Here is a 10,055-nt window from a genome sequence, read left to right as displayed (position 1 = left end):
GCAGAAGACCATTCCTGTTCTCTTTCTTACAGTAGTCCAGAGCGCTCTCCCAGCTCATTCGGTCATCACTGACATAAATGGACGCTGATAGAGACAGAAATACAAACAGAAAAGCAGGTTTTAGACTGAAATAAGAGACTCTGATTTACTTTAGATGGGTTATATTGATGACACTGAACTGAGAGAGTTAGAGTGTGTGTGAAGAGTGTCAGTACTTACTGCTGTAGCACAGAGCAGGTCCAGTATTACTGCACGGCACTGAATACAACTTTCCTGATACTAGTTTTACACAGTCTGATAAGAAAGGCCCAGGCTGACCATCCCACCAGTTTCTGTAAGCAGAGTGTCCTCCATCAGTCCACTCCCAGTCATCACGCAGCAGGCCGATCCAGAAGGAAGTGCAGCTGTTTATCCCTTTTATCTTCACTGCTTCATTCTGGTCCTGATCTCTGATGCTGACCAGATCAGTGTAGTTCTTCCTGCAATAAGTCTGAGCTTCATACCAGGTCAAAGACTGTGGGATCAGGTGATAGCTGAAGGTAAGGTCAGTCACATCTGTGAAAGTAAAAGAGAGGACACAGGGTGCGAAAATAACTGTGGCCATCAGTTAAATGTGTCATGACGAGGAGAGGAGAGGCTAACAGGGGTGCATGTAATGAGGATCCTTGGACTTGTACTTGGAGATTATGGACTTCCTTATGCATGCACCCGTTGAAACTGAAGAGTCCATCCCATCTCCAGTGTCTGTGTCCAGGCCGCCAACTCCTTTCCTGGCAGTGGCATCTGCGCCTGCTCCAAGGCCAGTAATACCAGTTGCTTCTGTTCCAGTCCCGGCAGTGGCATCTGCCCCAGTGCCAGTGATGACAGCTGCCTCTGTTCCTGTCTCGTCTCGTGTGCTCCTGCTCCAGTGCCGTTTCCCTGGCCATCTTAACTCTAGTTGTTTCTGTGTCTGTTCCTGTTCTGATCCACGTCTCAGTGTATGTTTCTGTGCCAGTTTCTACTTTTGTTTCTTGTACCAGTCACTGTGTTTGTTCCTACGTACATTTGTACATAGTCCCTTTGTTCCAGTGTTTCTTTGTCCTGTTCATGTACATGCACAGTTCTTGGTTTGTTGGCTTGGCCTGTTTAGTCTCCAAACTCCATACCCATGACATGATGTAACAATGATGTAAACTATTTACAAACCCATTGTATAAATCTGTATAACAGCACTGTTGAAACTGACTGTGTTACTGCACTCTACTTCAGTATTTACACAACACTGCACATCCAGATTGCTGTAGTAACATCCGTAAAAAGATACTTAACAAAGGCATGTTGATAGACCAATCTATAACTAAAGCCAAAGTGCCATATATGCAATTTTCTACACCATCAAAAGACTCAAAACTGGTCTGTTACAAGAAAAGGCCTCACAGACTAGCATCAGAAGACAAGTTTTAAATAGTCTGCAGCTCATACGACAGCGCCTTGCAGCACAGTTTAACACTGGAACAAACGTCTATTTTAACTGTGAAGAGAAGACCTGAAATTACAGGTTTGACACGTGGAGTGTCCATAAGTAAGTAATTGCTAAGATGGCAAAACAAAAAAGCAGGCTTGTTTGGGCCATAAAACACTGCCAGTGGACAACTGAAAAAATAGGGCTGTTCAAAAACATTTGACTGTTAATGTACATAAAAAGGGCTTCAGAGGAAAAAAAAACAGATAAATAAATGCAGCAGAAGCTGTGAGGAGTAAACAGTCCAGAATTCATACAGTTTAAATCTCTATAGTTAATAGTCAGTATTTACCTTGTTTGTAACACATGAAATTCCTTTTCTCTGAGCACAGAAGACTTTCCCATGAACCATCAGCTTTCATAGCAGCACAGTAGAACCCTGACCCACAGTCTCCTGACTGCACTGAAGGTAATTTCATCACCATTAGACCATTTAACACTGGACTGATTCCGGCACAGACCAGTCCAGGCAGAACCGATACCAGTCAGATTAATCAGTGCAGTGATGTCTTCCACATCGTACACAGTGACCAGGTCAGTGTAGTTGGCTCTGCAAGCTGCTCGAGCTTCAGTATGAGTCATGTTCATCCCAATGAGATGGAAAGTTCTGAGACGACTTTGTTGTGCAGGAGAAAAGACTGGAGAAATGTTCTCTAGTTAATGGAGCAGAACAGAAATGACAGGTGTAGGTGTGATGTGTGTAAATGTAAGAGTGTTTAATAAGAAGTTACTTGACCATGAGATCTAGCATTCAGCTTGAAATAACTTATTAACTTGATGTTGTTCTTTAATATTTAATAATGACTTATACAATATTGACCAGTCCTCTTACCTTTCTTACAGTAGTCCAGAGCGCTCTCCCCTCTCATACAGTTAGCACTGACATTTACAGACACTGATAGAGACAGAAAAGACAATGTTTTGCAGTGAGATCAGAGACACTGACTGATGTAAGGTGTGTTATATTGATGGTACTGGACCCTGCTGAGAGAGGTAGAGTGTGTGTGAAGTCAGGACTTACTGTTGTAGCACAGAGCAGCAGACACATTATTACTGCATGGCACTGTTTCCCATTTCCCATTTCTCAGCCATGTACAGTTTGATGATGATCGAGGTTGACCAGCCCCCCAGTTTCTGTAAGCAGAGTGTCCTCCATCAGTCCACTCCCAGTCATCACGCAGCAGGCCGATCCAGAAGGACATGTTAATGTTCACTCCTTTTATCTTCACTGCTTCATTCTGGTCCTGATCTCTGATGCTGACCAGATCAGTGTAGTTCTTCCTGCAGTAAGTCTGAGCTTCATACCAGGTCAGAGACTGATTGATTGGATGATAGCTGAAGGTGAGGTCAGTCTCATCTGTGGACGTAAAAAAGAGTGAACAAATTAACCTCTTCATACAGAAAATTTCATCTTTCATTTCTCTTTAAATAAAGAGCAGTTAATCAGAACAGGGGTCATTTACATACATTAGTATTCAATAGCATATTCTTAATAGCAGAAGCAGCCTGTTTAAGATTTTGGTATTAAGAGATTTGGGAAAGCGGTTGTGTAAATATATAAATATATATATAACAGGAATGATGTGGGTGAGAACCCTTTTAGAGCAGAAGCTGAGAGGAGTTAAACAGCACAGTTCATACAGTTTAAATCTCTATAGTTAATAGTCAGTATTTACCTTGTTTATAACACATAAAATTCCTTTTCTCTGAGCAGTTTAGACTTTCCATTGAACTATTAGCCTTCATAGCAGCACAGCAGGGCTTTGGCCCACAGCTCCCAGTCAGATTACTGAATGTAACTTCATCACCATTAGACCATTTAGTACTGTTCTGACCGCGCTGCAGACCAATCCAGACTGTACTGTTAGTTTTACTCAGATTAATCAGTGCAGTGTTGTCTTCTTCACTGCACACAGTGACCAGGTCAGTGTAGTTGGCTCTGCATGCTTTTTGAGCTGCAGTCTGATTCATGTACTTCTCAATGAGATGGAAAGTTCTGAGGCAGCTTTGTTGTGCAGGAGAAAAGACTGGAGAAATGTTCTCTAGTTAATGGAGCAGAACAGAAATGACAGGTGTAGATGTGTGTAAACCTCCATGAAGTGTTTACTATTCAAATATTTTACAAATCATGAAGACACATTTAAATAATTATATTACATTTAATAATTCCTAATGTTCCCTTAAATTCAAATTTGAATATTGGTCTTGGTGATCTTCAAATACAAGAACTAAACAAAAAAATATAGATCAGCGCCCCCTGGTGAACCTGAGGGTGTATAAACTAGAGTTTCGATTCTCTGACCGACCCGTCCCGAGTTCGGGGTAGGCATTGGACCGTGCGCGGGATCAGGATAATAGAGATATTCAAATATATATTCAAATTGATCCAGCTTCACAGTTACAGATAAACTCTAACTCTAATTAAACATATAACAATTAATAATATACAGAGTAACTAAGTAGCTGAGTTTAATTACAACACATATATCTACTATCTATAACTGTAAATATAAATAATTATACATTATTTATAATAAATAATTATAAATAATAAATAATAAAAGAAATAATAAAATGCACAGCAATTAAGAGTACAAGATCTCTATCATGAATATCATGAGGTATTAAAGATATTGCATACTTTATGTTGAGCAAATTTTATGAGGGAAGGATGTTTTATAGGAAAAATTAAATGCATGGATGTACTTGAAGATTACATTTATGTACAACTGCAAGCAGGGGCTCATTTAATACATGGGTTTCTCCAGCATTCATTCATGAATTCATTTATACATACATACATGTTCTCACAACAAAAAGCATCAAAACAATCTTTAGAAATAAAGGATAAAGGTCATATTTAATACATGTCCTCTAGAAATCTAGAAATAAAAATAGCTACTCCATTCACTACTAACCTATGATGTGAAACACTGATCGGGGCAAGTTTCCCCAAAGCATCTCAGTATCAGAATCATGTTGAGAGGTAGAGAGAGTGTTCAGTGTGATGCTCGTTCTACCATGTAAGAATCTTTGTGCTCAGATGTTTTGGGAAACCCGACCCAGTTGAACAGAAAGATCTTACCCGATGAAGTTCTCGTGGCTGAATGAGGTAGAGATGTTTGAACCACCTGTCATGCTGATGTCAGGGTAAAGCCAGGCCCAGAGTGGGCAGGAACTGATAAACAAATGTCCAAACGTATTCAGTTATACTCATCCTCTAATGAGTGAATTTAGTCACTTGATACACACAGCTTGTATAACCTCAATAGAAAGGCACTAAATAGAAATGGTCCAAAATGTGCTAAAATAACTTATTTATGTTAACTTACACTGTAAGTTAAAGAGTGTTTGGGACATCTGCTCATCCGTTGTTACTTCTGCAATCCAGGCTACTAAGAAAGGTTTATCCTGCTTTTGTTAAAGTGACTGTTTCTACTGTCCAAAGTACTTTATACTAGATTTTGCAGAGCATTGCTGTGAGCATTCAACAACATTCAACAACATTCAAGCATTAGTGAGATCAGGACGTTGGATGATCACCACCCCACCACAACAACTCCCCAAATCTTCCCAAAAGTATTGGATCGAGCACCATCATTCCAGAGAACACAGTTCCACATCTGTGTCCACAATAGGTGCAACTTAAGTAGCTGGATGCATTCATAAGAAAGGGTGTCATTTGGACATATCATGTGTGTTGGTTGCAGCAATAAGACAAGGAAAGGAAATAAGTTAGCTGGAATTATAGTACATTTATGGCTGTGACTATGCTGGATCAGATAGATGGCCCATTCATTTCTGTTTTGAATAACTGTAGAGCAGTACAGCGATTTTGAATAATTGGGGAGAACAACGAAGCTCAGGTCAATAAACCTGCCCACAGTGGATAGAGCTGGAAACAGTAGGCTGAAAGAGAAAAACACTTTACATGCACTGTATTAAGTTTAGACTGGGATGTCAAAAAACTGTGATTACATGACTCTTTTAGTTTGACGTGTTTAAAACAAGACACTGCAAAAGGAAACCCTTTAGCTCTACATTATTGGAACTGAGATTCGAATTTTGAATAGTGCAGATCAAAATTTATGTTTGTCTTTTCCACTTCCTTGTATGTGGACTAAAAATTGAATATACAATTCTTAAATGAAATCAGATCTAAAAGGAAAATCTACAAGGAAGTGCAGTAATGAAGACAATGCTGCACTCACTAATCTGACTAAAACTCGGCCTGCTGGCAGTACAGTCTGAATTGGTGTGCACTGGAATCAGACCAGTACTGAATGGTACTAATGGAGTTAGGCCAGTGCACCAGAGCTCTGTCTCAAGTTTGTCTCTTTGTCATCTCATGTTAGTCAGCGAGCCTGGGGGATATATCGCAAATATCGATATATTCAATAGTATTTTGTACACGATTTGGCACAATTATCACACTCACTCAGGTGTGCCTTTCTGATAACTGTGAGTAAGTCAACATATGGACAAAAATGAAACCAGTGGCGAAGCTTTAATTCCAAAAAAGCGTGGGTCAGTTGTGTGGAAGTGGTTTGGCTTTCGCAGGGATGATGCTGAACAGAGCATCATCAAATAATGCAAATAGTGCAAATAGTGCAGTAAAACATTGCAACAAAAGGTAGCAGCACAACAAATTTATTTCATCATCTGAAACTACACCATCCACAGCCGTTTGCTGAGGCGGTGAAATACCGCGAAAAAGAGCAGACTAAGTCAGATAAAACCCCCTCCTCTGTTGGAGGAAAGCTAAGTTATAGCTACCATGTGAGAAAACAAGCAAAAGGTGGCAAGAAATAACGTCTGCTGTGGCCTACTATTTGGCTAGAGACATGGTGCCTTTAAGCACAACGGATAAAGGAGGATTCAATAGGTTACTTAAAATTATTGACCCCAAGTATGAGCTTCCTGGACGTAAATACTTCACAAAGTAGGCACTGCCTCACAAAAGTCATCACGAGCTACGTACTTTACCTACACCACCACAGATTTGTGGTCGAGTAGAACATGTGAACATACATAAGCCTTACAGTACATTTCATTGAAGATTGGAAGCATAGGAAGCATATGTATTCCTGAGGCCAAATTGATGGACACCTTTCTTTTCTACCTGTTTTTCCTCTACTCCAACAGAAAGAAGTATGAAAGAGCCACGCATTGACCGTGCTGTAGCTTTGTGCAAGAAGGTTGTCAGCAGTTTTTCTTTTAGCTGGAAAAGGAGAAGAGACTTGGCCATAGCTCAACAACATCTTAGTCTACCTGCACACCAATTCATCACAGAGTCTCCTACCAGGTTGAGGTCGAGGCAAAAAATGATAGAGGGTGCTGGAGCAAGAGCAAGCTATTGCTAAACGCAAGTGGTTTGAACGTTACCTCCTCCTTCAGCATCCAGCACTGCATAAGATATGACTACAAGTCATGTCCTGCATCTTTTCAGAACTCCCTATTTAGCTGATCAGTTTTTGACATGATTGATTAGATATATTTAAATTTGTGCACAGTTTTCATTACTGCTTTACCAAAATGATTCTGTTAAAAAATGCTCTGTAAGATGTAGTTTAATAATCAGACTGAATCTCTAGAACACTCCTGGTGCTGTATTTTACAGGGTTTACAAGGTGGAAGTGTAGCTATGGCAACTGTTCCTGTCTTCCTCCTCCTCCTCTTCTCAGGTAAATATAAACTTGTAATTAATGACTATTTTAAACATATTGGTGGTATTCAAAATCAGTTTGATTGGGTTTGATTGGGATTGAGTGTCCAACATATGGTTTACAGCAGATAAAGTGTGACTAACCCCTCTAACCCTCCAATTCTCCCATTCCTTGCCTAAATGCCCACTCACCCATCCACAATATAGACCTCAATGCCTATGAGGGGGAAAACACACATAAAAAAAATAATAATTATTATTTAAAAAAATAATAATAAATCAATAAAAACTACAAACATCACACTACTAGAAAGGATTCATGAAGCATCACTGTCAAGTTCAGTCAGTAAAACACTAGCATGAATGTACTCAAGAATAGGGTCCTATGAGTTACGAAAAAGATTTAAGGTTCCCTTAAGGAAGTAATGTAGTTTCTGACAAGCAAAGATTTCCTGAATCTATCTGTTGCTTGATGGAGGAGAAGCAGACTTCCATTTAAACAAAATGACACGTCTCGCTAATAAAGTGGTGAAAGCAATAACATGTTGCCCCTTTACAGGCATTTGAAGATGCGGAAGTATTCTAACAGGTCAAACAGAGTGTCAAATGTCTAAGTCCCAAAATGTGAGAGGGAGCATGACCAGAACATGTGAAGATGGTTTGAGGGGGACTTAATACATCTCTTGCAGGTAAAATGGGATTTATAAAGTACTCTACATTGCATTAGGCTGTGCCTGGCTCTAAAAGGTAACGAGTGACAAGTGTAAAAACAAGTTGGGTTTATCAAGAGTAAGTTAGTTAAGTAGAGTTAATTAATTCATGGGCATCAGATATGAGGCATTTTTAGAAGGGTTTCAAATAAGCAATTATTGGTACAAGATGGGGGGGGCGATTTGAAAAGTGGGGGAAAAGAGTTCAACATTTTTTTGAATAAACAAATGGGGGTTTAAACTGTGTGTAATAGCTAAATCTAAAAAATATTACCCATATACAATCTTTATTGGAAATAGATCCAATATCTGCCCATTTACGAAATGTGTGAAGGCAAGAACAGCTGGTTATTTAGGATAGGTATATATATTGAGGGTCTCTGAAGACTGAACTGTTTTCTAAATTGAAGCTAAATCTCAATACTGGCAGTGACAGCTGGGTTTTGTGAAACTTCGTAGGCTGAGACAGGAAGGTGGGAGTAAAGTATGACATAAAATTGTTTTTATTGCTTCAATATGCTTAAAGGGTTCAGAAGCGACCCAGTACAAATGTGTAAGGAGATTGTAATGGCGAAAATAGAAAGTGCAAGGCATGAATCTGATTCAGGCAGTTGCAAAATTGACTTTAGTGGCAGTTTGTTATTCCAGATAAAAGAGAGTTAAAAAAGAAAAGTGTTTTAAAATCTCCAGAATAGGGGGTTGAGAGATGACAGGATTCAGGATAAGGTTGTCTGCATATAAAGAGTTTATGTTCTAGGCCACAATATATAATGCCTTTAAATTGTGTGTGACCACAGAGCCAAATCTAGCTAAATTAAAATGGTAAAAACTATCGACACAGACACATGGTCTGAAAGGGAGATTGTATCTGATGAAGTAAGAACTAAATGAGCAAGTCTGTTGTCTAATAGGGACAAAAAAATCAATCCTCGAAAATGTAGTGAGTGAGAGAGAAAAAAGTCTTACTAATAGGGTTTTTACGTCTCCAGGAGTCAGTTAGTATGTAAAGGGTGTAAAGGACCAGTGATACCTCCAGTAAAAAACAACCAAAATCCCCCACACACATAGCACCATCCACTCCAAGCACCTCCTCTGAGGCCCCCTCATAGGCCCCCTAATATCAGGACCAAACTCTGATATGTCAGGGTTATGTTACAGTTGTCAACTGTCTGAGCTCCTTGGCTCTAAACTTAAAATTAGTTTCTATTTCTTCCATGTCTTCCAGGGTCCTATAATTAGTAAGCAAGACAACTTAGAGCACCCTGGAAGTAATGAACATGTCTGGACTGAAATAGGTTAAACATATCTGAATTGACAGGTCAAGACAGCATTTTACATCTAACAGACAAACTATAATGTGTATAACTGAAGTCCCACATTACCTTAAAATATGGAATAAAAAAGGAATGAAAGAGAAATAACGTCAGTCACCAGACCTTGAGAGGTTTTCTCCTGAACTGGCAACCCTAGTACATGTCAGGTAGCAACTAGCCTTTGTAGTCTATATTCAACCAAACGCTAAAGTGCAAAAATGCTATGAAGTATTAAAAAAAAAACAAAGTATAAGCCAAAAAAGTCAAGTTTGTAATCAGCCAGAGGCAGAATCTAGTTATTAGCAGCACTGGCTGCTATTCGTGAAAGTCATGAACACATTGGTCAAGGATCTTGAATAAGAGCTCTGAAAGAAGGCCAGAGAGTAGGGACCTTCAGTTGACTCTGGTAGGCCAATGACTGTAATGTTTTTGCGGCCAATGCGGGATTCGAGGTCGGTGACTTTAACCAGTAGCCTGGTGAGTCCTTTAGGGAAGCACAGCCTTGAGAGCTAGTATACACCCATCCACCAGATTAGCACTGCATTCAAGAGAAGTGATTTTCTGTCTGTGTTCAGTCGCCAAAACTTGCAGATGGTTGAACTTTGCTTCAAGGTTGGAAATGGAAAGTGTAAGGCACTGTCGGTGGTCCTCTAGAACACAAAGTAATGTTGCCATGTTCAGGTCATTGTCTGTCGTTTCAGGAGGATTTGTGTTGGATGTTTGGGCTTCCTTGCTCGCTTTCATAGATTTAGATATAATTTGTAATTCTGTAATTTGGTAGTTTAAAAAAAGGGTCCAGTCAGAAGCAAAAAAGAGTGGGCTGACATCCATGCTATTGGTCAACTGGAGGCCCCTTGTTATCTTTT

Source organism: Salminus brasiliensis, chromosome 23 (genome assembly GCF_030463535.1).
Source record: "Salminus brasiliensis chromosome 23, fSalBra1.hap2, whole genome shotgun sequence".
Lineage (NCBI taxonomy): Eukaryota > Metazoa > Chordata > Actinopteri > Characiformes > Bryconidae > Salminus > Salminus brasiliensis.
Note: the sequence above shows the minus strand (reverse complement) of the source record.